This window comes from Camarhynchus parvulus, chromosome 2, assembly GCF_901933205.1.
Source record: "Camarhynchus parvulus chromosome 2, STF_HiC, whole genome shotgun sequence".
Classification (NCBI taxonomy): Eukaryota; Metazoa; Chordata; class Aves; order Passeriformes; family Thraupidae; genus Camarhynchus; species Camarhynchus parvulus.
In genome coordinates, this window is record NC_044572.1 from 97,902,205 (window position 1) to 97,926,808 (window position 24,604).

A 24,604-nucleotide genomic window follows, 5' to 3' on the forward strand; every position below is an offset into this window, starting at 1 on the left:
GAGACCACCATTCTTACTTTCCCCTTTCTCTCAGGGCATGACATCCTGTTATACAAAACCACTTCTGTTTCGGAAAGACAAGTACATTGATCCACTGACCTAAAAACAGGAAGACATATTCCATTATCCAGGAGTGTTCTAAAAAGTGATTATATATATTTTATGGTGATGTAGCATTCTGTCTGAGGCATTTTGTCATTATTTAGTGAGATTTAAAACATGTTTCTGTTGGTTTTCCAGGGTCACCCAGTACATTTTTTTCAAGCTGTATTAAATCTTGTTTATTTTAACTAAGTGTGTATAGAATTGATACACATGAATTTAAGTCTCAGTATATTTTTCTTACAAAAATGAGTAAAATATTTGCTTAATTATATTATTTGTTTTAAGACATTTAAAAATCATTTATAACATGCTTTATAATTGGGGTGACTTGAGATAACCTTAAGAGATGACAGACAAATTCCAACTGCAAAGATACCAACCTCATCTTTCATTTTGAGTGCATTTAGAGGGATGCTTTTCCCCTCATTTATTATCCCTTAGGCAATAACCCTTTACCATGCTTACATATGCCAGATGTCTAAAGCCTCTCTACTGGATGTAAACATTTTCTGAAGACAAAAATCAACAGCTCATTACCATACCATGAACTTTAGTTAAAAGTAAAGACTTAAAATCTGTACAAAGATTACTATAGCCTATTTCCTTCTGGAGAATGAGTGTGCATAAATTTTCTCTTTCTCTTTCATTTAAGACCTTACATTTCAATTTTGCACATTGGAAGCACCTTTACATTGCTAAAATGAACTCTTAAGTGTATACTGAGTCCATATTTTTAAATATACTGGTGTTAAATGTAGCTATATATGTAACCTATCTACATAGATGTATGCACAAATCGTCTTTAACACTTGTTTCAGCTGGACAGTGTGATGAAGATGAAAAAGAATAAGTGTGATGGTGTAAACATCCTGATGTCTTTGGTCACTATATCACAAGAAAGGGCAAATCTTTATGTCTCCATTTGATGTCTCAAGTTATAACATGAGACACACCTTCAAAGTGGCTCAGGGAAATTTTTTGTGTTGGTTGCATTTGTTCTTTTGATCATTTAAGCCTGTATTTTCAGGGACTCTTTCAATTCAATAATTCTTGCAGCCAAGCTTCAATCCTGATTTGAAAAACTGTTTGGCCCTCAGCATCCACATTTTCTTTGAGCCAAATTCTGTCCTTGTGGTCTCATCTTCAGAGTTTGCTTATCCAAATACCCACGTAAGGCACGTGGTAAAAAATATGGATTCAGACATCAAAATGGGCCATCCAGCATTGCCAAATCAATGCCTACTTCAAAGACAATCTCTCAATGTTCAAGGTTCACATTTTGACATTTTATCATGTTTTATGTTTGACATCATTAAATGAAATATGATAGTAATGATCTAACATTAATAAGACAGTATCCTAACATCTGGTGAGGACTGTTCCTGTAAAGTTTCAGTGACAGGGCCCCATTAACCTTCATAGGCAGAAATGTTTTTGATCCACTTCTGTTTTGTTTTTCTTAACTCTTTTCAGAATTATATAAGAGCTAAGCTGTTTATTTAATAATAGTTCAAAGCTTGCTTTTTCATGTCAGCATCCCTCATGCAATTATTTTAAAACAGATGATTGGCAGTGCCTAGTTTGGGCACTGTTTGTAGCTCATCACTTCTGCAATGCTTTGATGCTTTCTTGGAATCACAGTGCTGAAGATAAATCACTGAAGAGCTAGCTAAGAAAGAGCAAAATAAAGTTACATGACTGAGGCTTGGCAAAATGCAAAAAATATCTTCAGGATGGCTACTACTAAAAGGGAAATGATATTAACTAGACAACTGGGAAAGAGTCTTGATGTTGAAGAATATGTCGTGCCTGTTGGCTCATAGTTATGTGGGTTATGTGAATGTTTATTTCTTGAAGCTGTGTTTCATGAGGTTTCAGTTTTCTCTCTCTGCTTGCACATCTCTATTCTTATACTACTTGTGCTAACTACTTCTGCAGTGGAAAACACTGAATAATCTGGTGGAAAAGGGAGCAGATCTATACCTATACAATGCTCACGTCTATACCTATACAAAAAAAATTGATTAAACAGGTTTTAAAGTTGTTACAAAGAGATGAAAACATATTTAACTTATATCTTTGGATTTGGTTTGTTTTTTCTACTGGCTCCTCACATATTAACTTTATTCTGACCATGCAGGAGCATAGAACCATTTATCAGGTTTAAGTTCAAGCATGAGAGTCCTTGCTCTATGCTGACACTAGGGAGTATGCCCTGTAGGAGGAAAACCTTTTATTTGCAGTTTCTGACTATAATATGCACCCCCCTAGTTGAAGTACAGAGCAGCTGCTCTCTTCAGCTTTGCTAAACACCAAGCATGGGTAAGTACTCATAACAGATCCAGCAGGTTACCTCTGCAGAGGATCTTGTGGGCTTCTCCTACAGGAGAAAGGTCTGTGATTTCACCATTTAAAAACTTGAAGAAAAACTGACAGCAGGAAAACTCCTGAAATACTTTTGTGAGTCTGCTACCAAACAAGACTTGATAGGTCTGAAGCTATGCCCAGCTAGGAGGAAAAGGAATAGTGAGATGAACTGCAGTGTAGAGGGAAGGTTTGCTTATCACCCCTGCTGCTGGTAGGAGGGTGTGAAAGGAAGAGGGGGTGAGAGAGATCATCAGGAATCGCCTGGCCGTGTGGGAAGAAGGGCGGGAGTTGCTGAGTCTATGACACCAGACAGAGGGAGGGCAGAGAGCTTGCTGACCTGTACAGCAAAGTGTTTCAGTCTCACAACTAAGACATGAAAACAATTCAGTGTCCACACATTTAAGAGAATAGAAAATGCAAGTGGTGAAGATAGTTTTCAACATACAAATTTATCTCAGGACATTCCAATTTTAGCTCCTGTTTACTCCTTCTCTCAAAGTATGTGAGGAGGTATGAACCTTTTCCTTTTTTAGTGCTTTTTTAATGAGCAGTAAGAGTCATTTCTGCAACATTTCATAATGCTATCCCTTCTGTGGGGAAAAAATAATTTGCATATTCAAACCTTTAAAATGTCATCTCTTCCTTACAGCACATCTAATCAATGTCACCTGCAGAACAGGATGCTCAAAGCTCCTGTAAGGGCCAAACTCTATTTGCCAGCTGGACAATCCAAGTAATGCCCTTTACGACAGTATTCACAAGGTTCAGGACACAGTAGTTTTGTTAATTATGAGACAACTTCAGTAAAGAAGTGCAGACAGGTCACGGATTGCAGAGTGACAATGACAATTCATCTGGAACAAACAGTAATCTCTAAGGTGCTTTAGTTCCTGCCAATCTCAATGAAGTACTTTACTCAAAGAAGAATAAACCATAACCTATTCCTCTGAGTACAGGGCATTGTATTCCCTGTCCTTGTGAAATGCAGACAGTCACTTTTTTGTTCACGTTTTTTGTGGAGAATAAAAGAGGATACTGGATTTGTTCAGACATCCTTGTCATTCACGACTCACAGAAAACATTATTAATATAAGGAACAGGGAAGAAGAATCACTATGAGGCCAAAAGCAAATCATGAAACAATGCAGAGAATGAAATGGCAGAGGGAATAGGAAAGAGGAAGTAGTAAGTGTATAGGAGAGAGAAATAGATTATAGGATGAAAGAATATTACAAAGCAGAGGAGTTCAGGTGGCAAGAGATTTGTGAGGAGCACCTCAAGAACACGTGAATGAATGATTAAGAGTAAAAATGAAGAAAAAATTATACTTGTCTGAATGCAGGATTTCTTTACCTCTGAAACATTTGGAACAAAATATTCCATTAGAGTTTCTGTTCATTTATGAGACAAGTTTTAATGCCAAATCCTTATGTAGCACAAACCGAAAAGAGTTGGTCAAAGCACACGGAGAAGTGGAACATATTTTTGGCAAAGATTTTTTATGACCATAAGGCTCTCAGCTAAATATCTTTACATGAATTAGTGATGCAATATTATTACACTGGCTTTGACTTTAATTAGTTATATTGCCATAAGCTCCAAGAAAGGTTTAAAATGCCTTTTCAGAGAGGAGTCTCAGCTGCTATTTATATTCCAAAGTTTCTCTGTGACACTAGAAAGTCACCCAACAACAGGTTTTTGAAACTTATGCCTGTGACTAATGATACAACTGTCATTTTTTAAGTTTATACATTTAATTTCCATTGCCTTATAATGATTGAAATATCTTTGAGCTACATGTCTCTTTCACCTTCTTCTGACAAATATCACATTTTCACCTTTAATCACTTTTATATCTTTAAAAATCTGTCTTTCATCTCTATGATGCATTGTACTTTTTCTAAATGAAAAGTCGCAGTCATTCTCTACCTATCACAGGTATTGAGAGATTCCAAAGAACTTGAGAACATATATTGTTAACAGATTTTTATTAAGCAGAGTGCTTAAAGGCTGTTATAGTCCTCTCTTAAAAAACTAACCTATATATAAACTGTGATGAGATTTTTGTTTATTTGTTTGTTTGAGAGACATACTAGCTACTATGTAGCCAGCTCTACTGCTTATGGAGTTAATGACATAACTTTCTTGAGACTTCAGTAGAAGGAGCACTGGGAGCACAAGTTGCTTCCTATTTAATTATCAGTTCCATGCTGAGACAAAACAAACTTTCTTCAGAGCAAACATGAGGATCAGACATTTTCTACCATTCTCCTCTGGTTTTCCTCAGTGGTACAATAGTATACTATCTATCCCGGCCACTCTCCCCTCTATTATTTCTTGGCTGGAATCCATTGAAGTCCTTAAGATATTCACTCTGAATCTCATTGACATCTTGATGATAACCTTGTCAGTGAATATCGACAGGCTCGACCACCATATATTAATTAGTAGTCACTACATTAATTAAGCTTTTTTACTGTTCAAAAAGCCTCCATTATAATGGGGAGAGCAAGACCACATTGCTTGCAATTGCTGGTGATGGTATTAACCCACTGTTTGCTATTTAAAGACAGTGATGCATTAAATTTCCAGGCATTTATGCAGGCTGCAACACTGTATAGACATATCATGGTTTGCTGAAGCAACAGAAACAGTAATTCAGGGCATTCAGAATCCTTATGAATCCTCATGGAAATGCCTTAAAGAAAATAAAATACATTATTTTGTCATGATATCCAAATTCAAGTATCCATTCATGTGCTAACTTCTGAAATGAGAAAGTTAGTGTATGTGTCTTGGCATTCGGTCTGGGAGATAAGGCGCTCTGGTACCATCATTAACACTTGCCTGGGATCTCATCTAGATAAAGAAGCAAGATCAGGCCTCAGCAGCAGCAGCAGGAGATAACTGGATACAGTGTCTGAGAGTCAATCACTCTGAAATTCGGTGAGGGGTATGAATACTGTTTAGCTACATCAGCTCTGCTACATTTGTTGAACCTTAATACCACTTCATGAAGCGGAGGTTTCAGGTAGTTTAGTAATGAGACAGTGTAACATTTCACAAGGGAATATTGACCTTGATGTTTCTGTGGAATTCCAGAACTAAAAGTGTGTTCTACTTAGGATTTTACCTGTAGTTTGACTTCCACAGGAATTACTCTTCAACTCCCTTATACTATCAAGTACATTTGACTGGTATGCAAAATTCTGTTGTTTATGTGTAATAAATGTATATAATCAATACTCTTATATATTATGTATATGAATACTACAGGGCACACGAGGAACCACTTCAGCTGAAATGTGTTACATATAAATATAATGTCTCCTTCATCTTTACTTTTGCAGCCAACAGCTATGAATATGAGAGTTACCCAAGAAAAGCAATTGTAATCTACCTAGGTTTATGTTTCCCCATCAAAATTCTTTAAATATTTGTCAAGTTCCAGGAACATGTCACATTTTTATTTTCTGTTGTTTGTACTGGGGAAACCAATTAGGCTAAAATAAGAATATTTTCTCAAGATGAAAATAATGAGACAACAACAAATAATGCTTGCATAGTAAAACATGGATACAAGCTATAAAAAAATTTGTAACTGAGATAATAATTTCACATCCCCCAAGCGCCATTTAGCATCAGAAAGCTTTAAAAAAATATTTCTTTTCTGATTCTCAGAGTAGATGAGTAAAATTAAAACAATCTTGGACCAACATCAGAATTAAATTGCAATGTGTTTCATGTTTCCCCCTTTTTCTGTCTTCCTCCCTGGCAAAGTTTGGCAGTTCCATTATTATGGCAATCAAGTTGTCATGTTCTTATATCATATATTGTCACCAAGAAAACTAATTTCAGACTCTCAGCATGTTTGCAACTCCTTAGAAATAGTTCTTGCTGGTGGTGATGGATGGATTGTAGAAATACAGACATCCTACGGTCTAGGAGCACTTGGATAATGTTCAGACTAGTTCCCTATGCTACCAGATATTCCTAGGTAGGAGAAACAATCATATTTTTACCCTTGTTGTTTCCCTCTCCACTTAAATGTGATGACAGATCATACTGCAGATATTCTCTAGATGTTCTAAGGCTTCAATCAGACTAAAAACAGTTATGGGAAATTGGAACAACTGGTTAATTATTTTGTGACTACCCCAGTTTGATCTACAGTGCATTTGTTTCCGTAGATTTATGGAACGAAAACAAATCTGGCATGACTTCAGTTTCTCATATGCAAATATTTTAGGGAGAAAGCTCAGGACATTTGTCTAGGATTTGTAAAATGCAGTAAACAGTGGTTGGAGCCAAATTTCTGCCCCCCACTTCTGCCCCCAAAAAAAAACAGTTTAAATATGGGTTTGAGGCATTAAAAATTGAAAGAGATCATATCCCAATCTTTTTGTAATGAAAAGTGTGAAAGGAACTCTAGCCTTGTATATTGTACACCTCATCACCTCGCACAACCTTTACTTACATATTTTGTGTCTTTGTCTAAAAGGGAAGATATATCAAAGTATTGGACAAAACATGCTAATTTTCAATAAAGACCACAGAAATTATGTCATTTTGTGTGCTGAAATCAATGATTGATTATCTTTTTTGTTGTGATACAAGCATTTCTTCTGTATCAGAATTGTCTAATAAGTACATGAGATGTAATACAACCATATTGATGCAGGGTGCATCTTTCACTGTGTGAAAGCTTTCAACTTTCTTATACGAGAATGAAGCTGGTATGTTTACCCAGAAGATCAGGGAAGCAGTACTCTCCATTCTTGATCTTGCTTCCAAATGCTGCTAATACACTTCCTGACACCCCATTGCCCTGTTCTGCACTGTCACATTGCACCACAATTGCAAACCTGTATGAGAAGAGATACGTTACACAAACATATATAGGCAAATTTTTTCCCCCCAAAGAATTGCAAAGCTAGAAGCTAAAGTACCATTTTTTTTGTCTTCTACCTTGAGAAATCTCTCAGTAAAAAAAACCACAACATGGTAAAAAGCATGGAACGGTGTTGTTTTCCTCAAAGTCTGTGGAAAAAGTCTCTCAAGAGACTCTTTTTTATGTACATTTATTTATTTGTTTATTCTAAGTTTGCTCTCGATGTTGTGTTTTATTTCAAATTAAATGCATTGTACCATACCCTGGGAAAATTTAGCTGCAAAGTGTTTCCATGTTAAGCATTTTGGCTTTCAGTTGAACTTTTAGATACCACTTTATTTAAATACCCATATAGGAAGACAAAATTGTTTTCATGTATCTGTGAGTCAGACCAGATGAAAGATGAAGAGGAAGGTTACATAGTATTTAGATCCAGTATCTAAAGCAAACCACTGAAAATAATTTATTATACAAATTCTCCTCATGGAAAAATCAGTTCCTGCTGTTCTTACCACTCAAAGAAAAGTAATTCCTTGTCTTAAATGAGCTTTTTGAAAAATAGTAAGAGAAAGATTAAATTATCTAAAGTTAAATTGTTAAGTTTTCCTTTCTTTGAAAGGAAACAGAAATTGAAATGATGCCCATAAACAGTTTTGTCTACTCTTAGGGTTTGACATTTTATTGTTCTAAAACAGGAAAATTGTCATGCTCTCCTAATGACAATTGGTGTTAACATTGAATGATCAGAGGAGCAAGAAGTCAGCTTTTCTTCCTATTTTTCTTCATGTTTTAAAACAGCTACATATACATTCAGTAGGAGTCAAGAGTTCAGGTACAGGTACAAGAGGTCTGCCTACACAGAGCCATTTTCTGAACAAGAACATTAGATTGTAAGAAAAGTAAATACAGAATTCAATTCATTGTTCTTTTCTTGCTAATCACATCAAACGGAGAAAGACTCTGAAGGTTTTATTATCTAAGCTGGAGATTCTGCAAATACTTGACTTCAAAGAGTATCTTCATTCACAGAAGCAGCATCACAGTGGCAGTTACTAAGCATACCTATAAAGTTATTATTGCAAATCATTTGTAGGATCAAGACCAGCAAAAGGTGAGCAGGGAAAAAAAATGTGCGTGGAGTTTTTATTTCTGCACTCCTCTGGTAAAAATTTATATGAGCTGCAATATACCAGAGAGCAACCACTGGCTGTAACTATATATTTATTATGTGTAAAGGTGCTTGAAGCTGATGGACATGGAGGTCCTTTTCAGTGTCCCCAGCATCATTAACAGAAATGGGATGGTAGCCATACAAGCAAATGTATCCAAGGACTAAAGAAAACAATGCTGATGCTAAGGACTCCTTTGCATTCTCCCTCTGCTTTATTGGAAGATGATGGTGGTAGACCAATATTGAAGTAAGGCATTCTGCAGCCCTTTGGCCTCACATTCTGCTTTCATTGAAACTACTGGGACTTTGGGTATAGATCAGAGCCATAAGTACAGTGATGGTTGTAAGAGAGTAATTTCTAGGTGTTGTGCTTCTAGAATTTTGTGTTTGCTTGTTTGACCTCAGACATGATGCTGACAGCAGGAAAATTTTTTTCTTCTTTTTTCTTACCCCTAAACTGATATAGATTGGGTAGGTGTAACCTCTTTAAAGATGTTTGTGTGGGTTTTTTTAATTGTTGGCATTTCTACTTTTTGTAGAAGAAAACACGGGGTTATTTTACATCTGTATAGACACACACATATGCACTCTCATAGAAATAAATTGTTTATCAGCTCATATTGACTTAATATTTTCCATTGCAAAGGAAGTGGTAAATAGGCTGTCATGGCAAAACACCAAAACATTATCATCAGCTCAAGTGCATGTACTCACCAATTTAAACTTGCAAACGTTTCACTTTGTTTTTTGACATCCCAAAGAAAATTATTATTTAGCTTTTTCAAGTTCTTCAGTTGATACATGAGGATATTTTCAAGCATGAGCTACTTCAAAAATATAAATTCCTGTGAGAATTAAATAAAGTACATTTGGTTTAGTTGTCTGCCACCTGGAGACTAATGTAAATTCTACTTGCAATTTCAACCTGGTTTAAATCAAATGAAAATAAAATAACATTTTGCAGAAAACAATTCAAAATGGGATGAAGAATTTTTGGTACCATGAGCAATGACATCTCAATTAGAAAGGTGGAAGGAAAGGACTATTTGTGAGAAATAGTCTTTGGATTACAAGGAACGCATGTACACCTCCAAAACAGACAACAAAACATTTAAATCACAGAGAAATGATGTTCTGATAGAGTATAGAAGAACCTAAGTTATGTTTGGCATTCATGCTTGTCAGACATTTGTGGGAGACAAGTAAGTCATCACTAAAGCTAGGGTTTGTTTATTTACCTGTTGGCAATGAAGCCTGATTTCAGTCAAATAATCCAGTCAGTACATATTGCAGAGTCAGTGATGTCTTTTCTTCTTTGTGCTAGGTTGTTCTGCAATGATCTGTTTTCAGACTGAGCAAACAAACTTTGGAATTCCAGTCTGTTGTGAAGCTTAAGTTATTTACTCTGTCTCATGATAATTTCATCAAACTCATACAAAGTGTTACAGATTTCGGCACTTTGCTGTGTTCTTTTGATGAAACATTTTTGGTGTTTCTGCTTTCAATGGGTAATGTCAAGAATGAAGCTTCAAGAACTGCTTAGAAATGGGAGGAGAAGTAGCCTTGCTTTTAATGGAATTTCAACGGCTGTAAACTAGGATGAGAATCAGTATAATTCTCAAGACACCTGTTACAATCTATAAAGGAACCCCTTCTGCCTCACACACTGTTAAAAGCATTATAAATTAATTAAGTTCTGAAAAACAGGTCAGTTAGAGAGGTGTTTATTTAACTACTTGGCAAGTACTTCTGTGTTACCAGGAGAAGCAGCCCAAAGAGCATGAAAAGGGAGAGAGAATTGTTAATATCTTAATTATATTTTGGAAAGAATGTGCAAAATCATTCCAAAAGATATAAAGATATAATTTCACAACTAGCAAGGACAGAAAATATGTTGGAGCAAAGGGCCAATTATGAAAGTTGTCATAACTGCATATTCTGCACTATTCTGGTGCTGTGACCACAGCACTCTGCATAGGTTCAGTACTTTTCAACATATATTCATGCTATAAGAAGTCTGCAATACCAGGGCTGCTAGGAATGCAAACTCAGGCTTTAAACTGAAATCTTGTAGGAAGCAATATCTTCAGCACTCTCTTATTCATTTGCCTTCTCAGTGGTATATATATATATTGCTGTTGGTCATTCTGAATATGAAAAATTAGTTAACAGATTAATTAATACAAGTATTATTTTTATTTCCTTACTATTTAACAAACATATGGATTTTTTTTAATTTATGTGACAGTTCTTCAGTTGTTTTTACTGCTTATAATCCAAAATTTTAGCAGAGAATTTGTTTCTATGAATGTTATAGAATATTTGAGCTAGAAGGGATCTTTAAAGGTCATGTAGTCCAATCCCCCTACAAATGTGCAGGGACATATTCATTTACTCTAGGTTTCTGACCTCGAATGACCTTGAATGTTTCCAGGGTTTTCCCAAAGAGGGACATTTACCACCTCTTTGGGAAACATGTTTCTGCGCTTTACCACCATCATTGTAAAAGAATTCTTCCTTTCATTTAATCTAAATCCATCCTCTTTCAGTTTAAAACCATTGCCCCTTGTCATAATGTTGTTATATCAGCAATCTTCTTAGGAAATATTAGGCAAGTAGTAAAAATATGTGAACCACTTGTGAAAATTGTGGCCCCGAAAATCCTTATTTTGAGCTCGCAAACAAAAATGCAAAAAACAAGCCAAACAAGGAAAAACCTCTAAAAAAAAAAAAAAAAGAAAAATAACAACACAACACTAAAAAAAGTTTAGAAAATCTTTTAAAAATTGAGAAAACAATGCCAAACAAAACCGTCTCCACTCAGATAGCATTGAGAGCTCATTTTCTTATAATATTTCTTCTTTTAGACGAGGTGAAAAAAAGAAGTTAAGGCACATTCTTTTGACTAAAGAGGTTGTTGGGGTCTTTTTAATAAGGAAATAGAAAATAATTTCTTTACACTGGCAGCACAGGGACAGTCATCTCTGTCATGATGACTTTCCAGGGACAGAGCTCAGCTGGTGTTGATTGTCACACTGCCATAGACTCCCCAGTCAACTGCATTTTATACCAGCTGAGGACTGGTCTCAGTGTTTCCTGTTATCTACATAAGAACTGAAGAAAATTAAGCACTTAAAATATTTCACAAAATTCCACACATGTCCTCACAGTCCAATAAATTTGTTGAGTACGACGCACAGCAGCTCATTTCTCTTTGAGTGTGAGGGAATATTTTTTACATATTAAGTAGATCTAGAATCTAGGTTGTAATGTAAATAATTCTCAGCCTTTTCTGACAGTTGAACCTGAAAATTAAATAGCTTTGTAAATATAGAGAAGAAAAAAGACAGCGACTGTGATAAACCTTTAGATTTATATGTTTCAATAGGTTTTCTGATAAAGTATCAGTTTTAAGTAAAACAAGAGTATTTGCTTAATACTGTATTACCTATTTCAATATTGTCTGAATGTCTTTTCATGACTCTCACGAACCTCAGGGAAAGTGATCTGCCTAGTGAAAAAATCACTTATACTTTATTCATAAGCTAGTGGCTGAAATGAAAAGTCAACTTTAAGGAATTAAGAGGAGGTTGCCTTTTAACCTCATTCAGCTGCATTTTCTGGGTCCTGCTTAAGTAGCCTACAGACAACTGAGGTGACCAGGTTCTTATCTCAGCATCCATTAAATCAAATCCTGTTAGGAATTACACTTTCTGAAATAAGTAAGTCAACCCAGAGACTCAAAGATAGCTGAATATCAAATTCCAGTCTTTTTGTTGAAAAGGAGGTAACAAGAAATTTGGATTTTCACATCTAATTGGCCACCTTCAGGGAGAAATGGAAATACTTCTAGAAATCACCTCTTCACATATGTTGGGTTTTTTTTCTTCCTTACAAGGAAACCCACAAAGGCAAAGGAGTAAGCAGGAAGGTGAAAAATCAAGTTTGTTCCAGTGAGTTGTACACTGTGGGAGTTATTCAATATTTACCTTTCAACAAAAAAAAAAAATTATGTAGCAAAAATAAACACTTTGAAATGGGTTTAGAGCAAACACACGCTTTCCCACAGAGAGGGAAACAGCTCAAACCATGCAACAGGAACAAAGATTTCATCACCATTTACCTCAGAGAAGTTATCTCAGAACTGCTCAAAAGACCATCTTTGTAGCTTGCCTCCTGGTACGTCTATCTTTTTTTATCAAGATGTCCTACTGTTAAGATCAGGTTACCATGACTACTGTGATGTTAAGGTTATGTGTAAAGGGTTTTTTTGAGAATCATTCTTACTATCAAAATAATTGTTTTCTGGAAGGAGAGTGAGGGGAAAGATGAAAGTGTTTGGGATGACTGTACATTTTCTGCTCCAAGAAATCTCGTGTTAGACCTGTTTGACCTAAGTCATCTGAGGTCACTTTGATATTCATTATGCTTTGAATGTGAGAAACGTCATATTTTTGATGTAAACCATATGGCGGAATTTGGGATCTGGATTAAGATGTGAAGAGGTGAAGTTTTCTTGTGAATGTCTGGGGTTTTTTTCTCTTGATTATATTTTCTAAACAATGTTTCCCTTTTCTCTTTCTCAGTTTAAAAGTTAATTAAAATATGACTAGAGATGGACCTACAACAATAATCCACATCTGAACAAACTCAGACATTTTTGAAATTAACATCTACTCTTAAAGAATTTCACAGCTGTCTTTTTATCCTTGTGAAGTTATTTAAAACCATCAAATGAGTTATGAAAGAAGATTGAATGAGACTTACCTCAGACCTTATGGCAGTATAGACTTCAGATGCTACAAAAAAACTTCGAGTGTAATTTTGACCATGATCAACACCACCTGGTTGGGAAGGAATTTGAAGGATTATGCACAAAGATTCACTGAAAGGGACCAGTTTTTCCCCTGAACTTCAACACCCTGCATTTGTGCTGCTGGGAAGGCAGTAACACAGTTTGAGTGGATTTTTTGATAGGCTTCTACAATATAAGCTATAGTAAGTGTATTTGTCAAGGAAGTGACTAGAACTGCCAAAAAAAAAGAAGAGGCTGAAAAGATGAATTTTCTCCTCAGAGCAAGGAATAACATTGCAGCTCCATTTTCTTTCTTCACAGGTATAAAATGAGTTTTCTCAGAGGTTTTTGACAAAAGTATATTTCACTGAGATGATTTGATTGAACAGAAAAATAGATGAGGAGTATTGACACCCTTCAAAATGAAAATTTATGTACTAGAATATCTTGAAAAATAAATATATTTATATGAATTGCAGAAGCTCATGGAATGAAAGTGTTTCTGGTTCAAATATTTCAATGCCATAATCCCACTGTTTGCAATAATAACCTAAGTACCGGCCATGAAATGTGCTGTCACCTCTTTGATTTTCATATACAGTCCTGGATGGCCTTAATATAAATCCTTTAAATTTGAAGTGCACAGTCCCATTATGTTCGTGTTGGAAGCAGATATTCTATGCTACTATAAAATCACTAAAGTTAAACATTTTCTTATGAATAACTTCCTTATAATTGACAGATCCTTAAACTCATAAAAAACTAAGAGCTGCAACTAAATTTGCTCTTATAGTCTTTTCACTATCTGTGACTAATGGTTTAATTTGTACTTCATTATAACGGTTCAATTTGAAAAATTTTAATAAATAATTAACATAGATTGTAATAAGCATACTGTGGAGTGCAGCTCATGCTTTAATTACATATAAGCTCAGCTGCAAAATGTGTTGCAACTGCTTATCAATCTGTTTTATAACCTAACTTTCTCCAGTCAGATGCTGTAACGTGCAATTAACCAGTGGTAATAACAATTGTTGAAAATTGATAACCTACTTAAAAATGTATTCTTAATATAAAGTGTGTCCAAGAGAACATTTGTACTGAAAAATCTATTTTTAAGAAACAAAATACAAATACTTTCCCAATTGGTATTATTATTTATATTAGAATCTAAGGACAAATAAAAGTTCAGACAAAATTGAATATACAGGTTTATATATTTTTGTTATAATATATGTTAAAATACTATTTTTCCATTCTCTTTTGTAACTAACATTCTGAGGTGCAGAAACAAAATTTGCTGATTTCAAGGACAGTTTTTCACTTGATCAATATAACCATTTTCGCAGGTAATTGTTCATGTTGGAAGAGATCACAGTGGGTCATCTGGTCCAACCCCCCTGCTCAAACAGGGTCATCTCAGAGCATATGGCTCAAGGTTCCATCCAGACAGTTCTGGACTATCTCCACTGAGGGAGACTCCACCACCTCTCTGAGAAATCTGTTCTTGTGCTTGGTCATTTTTGCAGTCAAAGCAAATAACATTAGCTACTATATTTTTGGAAATATAATCTTTCCAATATCTTGTGTCAGATCAGAATAAGGCTTAATGTTTTTGCCAAAATTTAAGTTCTCGGTACTGACAAAAATGGATTCTATAGCACTGGAGAAAAATTTTCTTGGACAGATACATGTCTATGTCTTTCTGCCAAGCAGTAAAACAGAGATGACACAGAATTTATATAATATTTGTACAGCTTACAGCAAATTTATGTGAAGTCTGAGAGTCAGAAGTGGAGATTTTGTACTTTAACGTGGCACTTACTAATCCAACTTTACCTATAAGGACAGAAATTATCATATAAAAATCTATATGATGTGCTTGGGCAGTTCATTTTCAGGTCATATGTGATGAAATACAGCTTGAGGAAATACAACCATGTTTTTATATTATCCCACTTTGCCCTCTCCTCTGAGCTATGTGGAAGTGTAATCATCTTCAAGAAAGGTCATATTTTTCAGTATCAATATGACAATTTACACCATTTTTGCTTGCATTTCTCAGGTATGGGTGTTTAGTCTTCACATCTCAAGCATTTTTACACAGTAAGCTGAAAAGATTGCAAGTGGAATTGTCTTTTATGTCAGAGGTGGGGATCTGTTAAAAACCTCAGGTTTAGATATGTTTAAAAAGTGGATGCACTTTCTATGAATGACTTATATCAAACATTCAGCTCTATATTGAAATATGATTGATGTCTAATGTCTGTCCTAGTTGACTATAGTCATTCTTGATCACTGATCATGGCCATGAAAACAAATACCTATGATACAAAAAGGCAGACATTATGGGCCACTTAAAATTACATTTTTGCATCATAAATGTATTTAGCCAAAGAACAGCTAGATAATGGTATTAACGTGTGTCATCTTTGTATGACATCCAGGAGGATGGTTCCAAATTCTTTACTGAAGTATATGTATTGCAAAAGTAATGCATGCTCCATGGAAGTTGTCAATAGAATAGTTGTCTAGAATTACAGCTGAATGTCATTGAATATAAAGACATGCAGCTTACTTTGATGTGATATAAATTTGCTCTTTTATCCCTGTTACATTTTGATACAATTGAAAATCAGCTTTCTTACAGCAACAAAGATCTCTGGAAATACTGATGTTTGTTTAATGATTGTGGAGTGTATCACTGACAAGTTTTGAACACGTACAGTGTTTCCAAGTCAGAAAGTTGTGAAGATGGATCATCAAAGCTAACTGGAACCATTTTTCGTACTGATCACTCTGAGAGTAAGCTTTGGGTTTTTTCTGTTGATTCATACTGTGAGCATCAATAATAGTCATTATGACTAAGTTCTTTTTAGGACTGCTACTGGGTTTTTTTTATTTCTTATGCTTAAAAAAATGAATGTTTATTATGATTTTAATACCATCAAAATCATAGAATCATGGATTGGCTGATATAGGAAGGTACCTTAAAGATCATCTAGTTCCACTGCCCATACCTTGGGTAGGGACACCTTCCACTAGCTCAGGTTGCACTGACCCCCATCCAACCACACTTTGGAGTTAGTATTGTCTTAAAAGCATTAATCCTATACCTAGTAGAAAAAAGTGCATTTCAGGTTAAAGGGCCCCTGCCTGTCTTTTAAGAACCTGAATTACTGTAGTGGTTTGCCCCTGGATGTATACCAGGCATCCACCAAAGCCACTCTATCTCTCCCCTCTGCAACGGGACAGGGAAAATATAACAAAAGGTTCATGGGTTGAGATAAAGCCTGGGAGACATCCCTCATCAAATACCATCATGAGCAAAACACTCAGCTTTGGGATATTAACTGAAATTATTATTAACAAAATCAGAGCAGGATAATCAGAAGTAAAATAAAAATACCTTCCCCCCAACCCCTCCCTAATTTCCAAGCTCTACCTCTTCCCCTGCAGCATAGGATAATGGAAAATGGGGATTATGATCAGTTTATCACATGTTGTCCCTGCTGCTGCTCAGGGAGAGGACTCCTTTCCCAGCTCCAGGATGGGATCCCTCCCATGGGACACAATTCTCCATTAATTTCTCCAGTGTGAGTTCATTCCACAGGAAAGAGTTGTCCATGAATTACTGAAATATGGGTCACTCTTCTATGGGGTGCAGCATTTCAGGCACAGTCTGCTCCAGTATGGATCCCCCACAGGGTCACTACTCCTACCAGGAAACCTGCTCCGGCATGGGATCCTCTCTCCATGGATCTGCGGGTCACTGCCAGGAGCTTACTCCAGCATGGAGCTTACTCCTATGATTTCACAGCCTCTTCTCAGGCATCCACCTGCTCTGTTGTGCGTCTCCTCCAGAGGCTGGAGGTGGATCTCGTCATTCCAGTGGTCATCCATGGGCTGCAGGGGCACAGCTGCCTCACCATGGGCTGCACCATGGGATGCAGGGGACATCTGGTCCCGTGCATGGAGCACCTCCTGCCCCTCCTCCAGTGACCTTGGTGCCTGCAGGATTGCTCCTCTCCCATATTCCTCTCCCATGTTCCTCTCCTCACCTGGCTCTTCTCTAGCCCCAATTACAGCTTTGCAAGAACATTTTATCTCTTAAATATGTTGCCACAGAGGAGTCACCGTCATTTCTAATGGGCCCAGCCTTGGACAGCAGCACATCCATCTTGGAGCCAGCTGGCACTGGCTTTGCCAGACAGGGAGGAAGCTTCTGGCAGCTTCTCATGGAAGCCATGCCTGTAGCCCCCCAGCTACAAAAACCTGACCATGCAAACTCAATACATTTACACGAGCATGTTCCACTAAGTATTTTGGGAGCAGGAGGAGTGTGTTGGGGTTCTTTCTAAAAACTTATGTGAAATGAAATAAATAATACATCGTAATATATTGCAATTTACAGCCTTCTATTTTAAAATAAATGAATCAGATAATCCTCACCACTAGCTGTGATAAAAGTAGGTGTTTTGACACTGAAATTCATCAGGGCCTGGGATATCTAATTTCTCTCAGTCTCTAAAAATAGCCTTAAATTAACTTTAATTCATGTATAGACTTCAGGCTTGATGAGATTGCACCTTTGTATTTTCCCAGAAGAAACCTAACTTTTATAGAGAGAAGGGACCTAAATCTGCTGCAACCTGGCAAGCAGTTTGATGGCCACGCCACTACAGTTGCTTCTGTTTGCAGAATGTACTCTGTACTGCTTCCCAGTAAACCAATAAATGAAATGTTTCATGATCTGAAGGTCTCTTAGATACCAGGGTGTAAAATGTTTTTCAGCTTTCACATATTAAGAGAATCTAGAGGGCAGCATACATCTGGAATAAGGTAAAGTACATAAAAATGGTCATAAAGTCCAGGAGAAAAATGTGATGAGCCCTGTTTTAAAATCCTGGTGGTCAGCCATCTATGAGACAAACCTTAAATGTGAACAGCACAGTTATCTAGCTCTTATGCCAACTCATTTTTTTTTCCCTCATCCACTCTCAGTCTTTGTGCCATTGGCAGATCTAATTCAAGTTCTGAATCTTGTACAGGACTGAGACAGGTAATATACATGAGAGCAAAGTACTGTTTTCTTGAAAGGGAAATAAGGACCCACACAGTCTCATAATAGTCTAGCTAATCCAGATTAGCAGAGGTTTTGAATGGATACTACATGAGTATTCAAGAATTTTCCTGAGGAAAACTGCCATGGGGTTATTTCATGTTTAAAAGCAAAAAGCAATTTTTATTTGTCCTTAACTGAAAATACGCTAATCAGAATTTTTAAAATCTGACTCCTCAAAATCAACTTCGAATCTAAATGTCAAGGGTAATTAACACTAATAAATATCCTGACAAAAGACAAGCAGTTATTTTAGCTATGCATAAATACACTTCAAGTTTTTTTCCACCTGTTTTAACAGCTCTACAGGAGACATAATTATGAAGAAGGAACTGAAGCTAGGATAGGCCCTCCAGTATTTTTAATCAATGGATTTGAGTGGACTTGGTAAATTATGACAGTATGTCCTGAAGAAACATATCCTCTAAGACAACATAATTTTTTACAGAGTCATTTTAACAACCATGAAACAGCAATACAAAATTCAATCTAACTGTTGTATTTGCCTCGGAAAAGGTTACTAACATGACCTACCTCTATGACATGCTTTATCTACCTTTGTTTAGGACTATAAAAACCGTAACAAACAGTAGTGTGTTAATATCTAAGCCATTTGTGCTCCTTTAACTTGGCTTTAAAATTCAATATACACCACTGGATGACTCTTATTCTCTTTCTCTCTCGCCTTCTCTCTCTCTCTCTCTCTCTCTCTCTCTCTCTCTCTCTCTCTCTCTCTCTCTCTCTCTCTCTCTCCTTTCTAAGGCAAAACTTTTCTCATACTTTCTTGTAGAGCAACAGCCCAACCACAAATATCAAATGATTTCAGACTTTCACACACTAGATAGAGGGTTCAGAGGCATAAGATGTGTGCAAACTTTTCCCTACTGTTATAAAGCCTGAGGTGAGACTATTCTACCCATGGACTTTTACATCTCTCTTCCCATTGTATTTGGAAGCACCCTGGCAGATTTATAAAGCCTACAGTTATGCTGCATCCAGTTCTCACATATGACTGATCTACCTTCAGAAAGTTCTTCTTCGGTGCTCACTATTTAATGCAGGGAGTCTGCATCTTTCTCTTGAAGCAGATAACTATTGGAGCTTTGGGCTCTGGCAAAGCACTCTGTACCCATAAAGCATAGGCTGAATCTACCCCAAAAAAATTACAAACCTCAAACAAGTCTATGCCAAGTGCTTGAGTGATTCTAAATTGCAGGAAACAGATAGCTATGAAATCCAATTTTAAGATAAGCGAAAGATGAATATTCATCAAAGGAGCTGCTGGTTGAACAGGTTCTTAAATCAGTCCAATTCTTTTCAATCATTGCATTAAATCCCACTGATTCAGAATGTAAAAAGTAATTTCAAAAGTTCTGTTAGAAAATAATTTTTTCTTCATGACTGGCTTAAAACCTGCTGGCAAGACGATTTCAAATGGCAGAATGACACTTGTGGAATAGCACAAGTGCAAGGTTGAAAGGATGATGAGCAAACAACTATGTCAGCCATCATCTAGCCCTACTTCAGTTTTACATTGCTAGGTAGAGTGCAAGTCATCAGTTCTTTGATTTAAATGCTTTAGGATTACAGGTAATCCTTCCAAATTCATCTTTAGTAACTCAAACACTTCAAATTTTTTGAGGGCCACAGTACATCATGGGAAATGTTTTCAGAAGTGCCTAAGTTTACCGTTTGCAGTCTGTTTTTAGTCTTCAATGGTTGTATGCATGTGTTTCTATGTTAATGCATAAAACAGAGATGAATGTGTAATGTTTGCCAATGCTTAATTTTCTGTACAACTTGGTAGTCAATGCACAGCACTGTATTTCAGCTGAGAAGAACTGCTGCGGGAAGGAAAATATGTTGATGAAGATAAAAGAAAGGGTCAAAGTTCTGAATCCGTAAATCAGTGATAGAGGTAAAGATATCTGAGACAGATATCAATAATAAAGTCCAAGCTGTGTGACATGAAATAGAATGAGAAAACAGCGTGCAGAGAATGAGAAGCAACTCAAGATGGAAACTGAGAAGCAACTCAAGATGGATGCTAAGGAAATCACTGTCTGAAAAAGAGTTATAATTTGCCTGTAATTCATCTAGGTGCATGAGAACTATTTTAAAATATAATAGAAAATATGCTTTTTTTGTTTGAATTTTTAGAGGTGTTTGTTAAAGCAATAACAAAAAAAGTGAATGTAAAAGCTCACACTCCTCAGAAATTTACAAAAGAAAAAAAAATAAAACATGCCTGAGTAGACCAGTGACTTTGCAGTCTTGTGTTATATTCACTATAACTTGTAATGTGGAAAGCTCTGATAATCTTCCCATTATAGACATTTCAAATTAGTTCTGACCAGTATTTTCTCAGAAGTCTTTCAAGAAGAAGTACAAGGTTTCTGACTGAAAGAAAAGGAATTCAGTTATGTACCTTACTGAAAAGACTTATTTTGAACACTCTAGAGGATATCAGGACATTTCAGTAAACTTTTCTGGACTTATAGATGTAACTTCACGAATTTTGCAAGTTTTAGCACTTCATTTTATTTGCAAATACCTATGAATTCAATAAATAATAAGGAGTTTTCTGTCAGTTACTCATGTTTATTGCTTTTCAGCACAGGAAGAAAGAAATACATAGACTATTTAGAAAAAATGTCTCTCATTAGAAAACACAAGTGTCTACAAGCTGTTAGGGTAGATCTTTACTTTTCATCTATACCCTTGCCACTCAAAGCAAGAGCACTGACTATCTCAGATAGTCTATTCCACTATTTTTTTTCATTTTCTTCATGAAAGCCTTTGAAGTTTATTGCCTTTCAGTTTAAGAGAGAGGTTGAAAGGGGTTAAATTTGAAACTTAAAATTGTTTGTGAAACACCTGTCTTTCTTTCTTACCTTAAAAGATGGTTGTTTTCATGTCAATTTCTGCTTTCCAAATGGAAGTAGTTGGAGAAGACATATTGGGAATGGACAGAAGTTAACACTTTCCATCTCATACCCCTGTTTTGAAGCCTCACAGCTCAAGGACCTTCTCTGAAACAAAACAGCAGGAGCCTGGTAGAATAACATTACCTTATTTGAAAAAATCTCTAAGATATTTGAGAGCAAGACTTGAAATGAGATATTTCCTTTCCCTTCTTGTTCTATTATTTAATTTGAAGCCAAACTTTTTCCTTTTTTTCCCTTCTTTTTATGTACGGCATCATGCATTCCATTCATTCCAATGTCCTGACTTCTAATACTTGTGATATGTGAAATCATAACAAACATTACCTTCAAGAAAGTTATGTTTCTCAGAGAAAAGGGAGAGCTTTGCACAGAAGCATAGGATAGTTAAGGTTGGAAAACATCTCCAAGACCATCAAGTCCAACCTTTGATTGCAAAGCACCTCACCAATTAACCATTGTACTAAATGCCACGTTGTTTCTTGAACATTTCCAGGGTTTATGATTTCACCACCTCCCTGGGCAGTGGGTTCCAATGCTTAAACACTCTTTCCATGAAGAAATTCTACCTAATGTCCATCCTGAACCTCTCCTGGTGCAGGTTGAGGCTATGTCTTCTCATTCTGTCATGTGTTTTCTGACACCCAGTTGGCTACAACCTCTGTTGCGGGTAGAGTGGGAGCTCCAGACAAAGTTTATTAGAGAAGACCTCCTGTTGAGTCACGAGGTGCAGAAAAGGACCCCCTTGATTTCTAAACTCCTCCTCAGAGTGAGGAGCCTGGGTCTGCCTGGATCCAGTCCTAGACTCAGATTTTGTCAACATTTTTAAGTTTTACAACTTTGTCCCATAGGTTTTAATGGTGGCAAATCAGATATATTTACAAAAAATTACTTATTATGATAAATGATTAGAGAAAAAGACCTTACTCAGAATTATTTACTACAACATAAAACCTAAAGCTACTATTATACTGTAAGAAAAAATAATAAACTATATCAAAGCAATGTTAAAGCAATTTTATTAAATCTAGCAAAAAGAAAAAATTATTAGAGATTGATGTAACTCACCCATACCAACAATCATGGAAAAGTCTCTTTCTCTTAACTTTGAGGACTGTTCTTGGTGGGCATCTCCAAAACCCAAGGAAGGAATCTCCACAAAACCCAAGGAGAAATATGTTAGAAAAATCTACCCGTGGAAAGTGGACTTTCTCAGTGTAAAGGTGTTGACTGCCAGTCATATGCTTTCAGGTAGTTTAGTGCCTTAGCTGCAAAATCTTTGCCTCATCCTGTAGATGTTGATTTGAGGTTGATGCGCCAGATGGGTTTCAGTTTAATTCAACACCAAAAACCAGTCCATGATGCCTCTCTCAGCCCACCGCTGATGGCCTTGCAAATAAGGCATTGTTCCAGTTGCTTGACCATGTTCCGAGTAGAATATTCTGCTGCAACCCCCTTTCAGGCAGTTGTAGAGAGTGATAAGGAGTCCCCTGAGGCTTCTCTTTTTCCCCTCAACTGATGCCGCTGGACCTACCCAACAATGTACAAATAAAAGTTAACTTTATTTTTTTTTTTTGCTTGCTCTTTAATCCTATATGAACTAAAAATAAGCAGTTTCAATGTAAGTAATTCTAACCTACTAGATCATGCCCACTAATGCTTTTGCTTCACTGCCAAACCTGCCACCAAGTCGACTTATTGATGAGGAGTGTGCTGACTTGTGGTGGAATAAAAATTAGCAGCAGACAGTGGCAAAATGTTCTCAAGAATACACAACACAATTTTCAAATGAAATTGCTTGCCTTTTTTCATTTTTTCCTTCTTATTCCTTATCTGAAAGATAAATGACCTTGCTGTCAGAGCACTATAAAAAGAAAAATTAAATCAGTGGCATGCAGTACGGCTTTGTGTGCTCTGGTTCCTAATATACTCAGACATAAAACCAGCAAACTTCAGAAAAATGACAAAGTTGGGCTTTTTGTCTTCACTAACATTTTTAAATACAGCCTCACTTGAGAATAACAGCAGCTAGTGGAGAATAACTCACAAAATAAACACCTCTGATTTTTATCATGTACCCTGCAATTCAGTACCCACATTATTGGAAAGTGTGATAAATTTTTTACTAGCTATAATCAGGCTAAGTAAACAAAATACTCTGCAGCCAAATTCAGTTGTTATGTGTGGAGGGTATCTTATTTGGGGGATAAGGTTTTTTAGAGGTCTTGTCATAAGCAGGACAGCTATGAGGAAAAGATATTCTTCCTCTGACAGATCCATTTAGAAAACCTGAAACCTAAAGACCAAGACCTTCATAGTGTTGTATCTTCTATATTGTGTTTATATTCAGCACTCTCGTGGGAATTTGAATAAAAATTCACTACCTTGTATTGCAAGGTTAGGCAGCAAGTCAAGCTTTCAATTAAAACTGGCTGGTAATTAAAAAGTGAATAGCTATATTTCCATAATATACAGGCTGTAAGGCCCACTGTCCTCACAATTCTACACTCAGGTTTTTTTAAATTATTCTAATTGTATAGAACAAGCATTGATTACTCCTTCATTTCCACAAAGCATACCTAATTGTGGGTGCTTTTGGCCACAAAAGAGAATTTCAAAGTTTTAATATTCCAAAGGTAAGCAAATATTTATTTAGAGATATTTAAAAGTAGTGAGCAAGTGAAGAAAAAACATCACATTCTTCCAAAAATAGACAATTACTTATGCAGGAAAATTAAATGCTTAATTCTCAATCTCAGACAAGCTAAGTTATTAAATTAATCATATGAGCGCTACCTTTTAGAACATCTTTCTTATGAGGTATCCATATACTGCAGTATTAATCAGATATAAAAGATAAGTAGCTGAAATAAGCATGACAGGAGAGTGTTTCTAAAGTTTTGGAAAAGTTTTGTGTCCCTAGAACCTTATAAAATATTTTGAATGGAGTTTAATTCAATCTGCAGTGAGCTGTTTCTTCCTGCTGAAAACTCTGCTTCTTCCTTCCCACTCTTTGCGTATTTACAGAGTTTTATGCACTGCTTTTAAAGAAAACCTGACAATGACTTTCCAGATCACCTGTCAAACCACCTGAAAACTCTCCTCATTTTATTTCTTCCCTCTGGAAAAGCCTCAGAGAACAAATGGGCCTTGCAGCATGCCTGAGAAATCAGCAAGATTCAGGCTCCAGTGAACCGAGGCGGGGAAC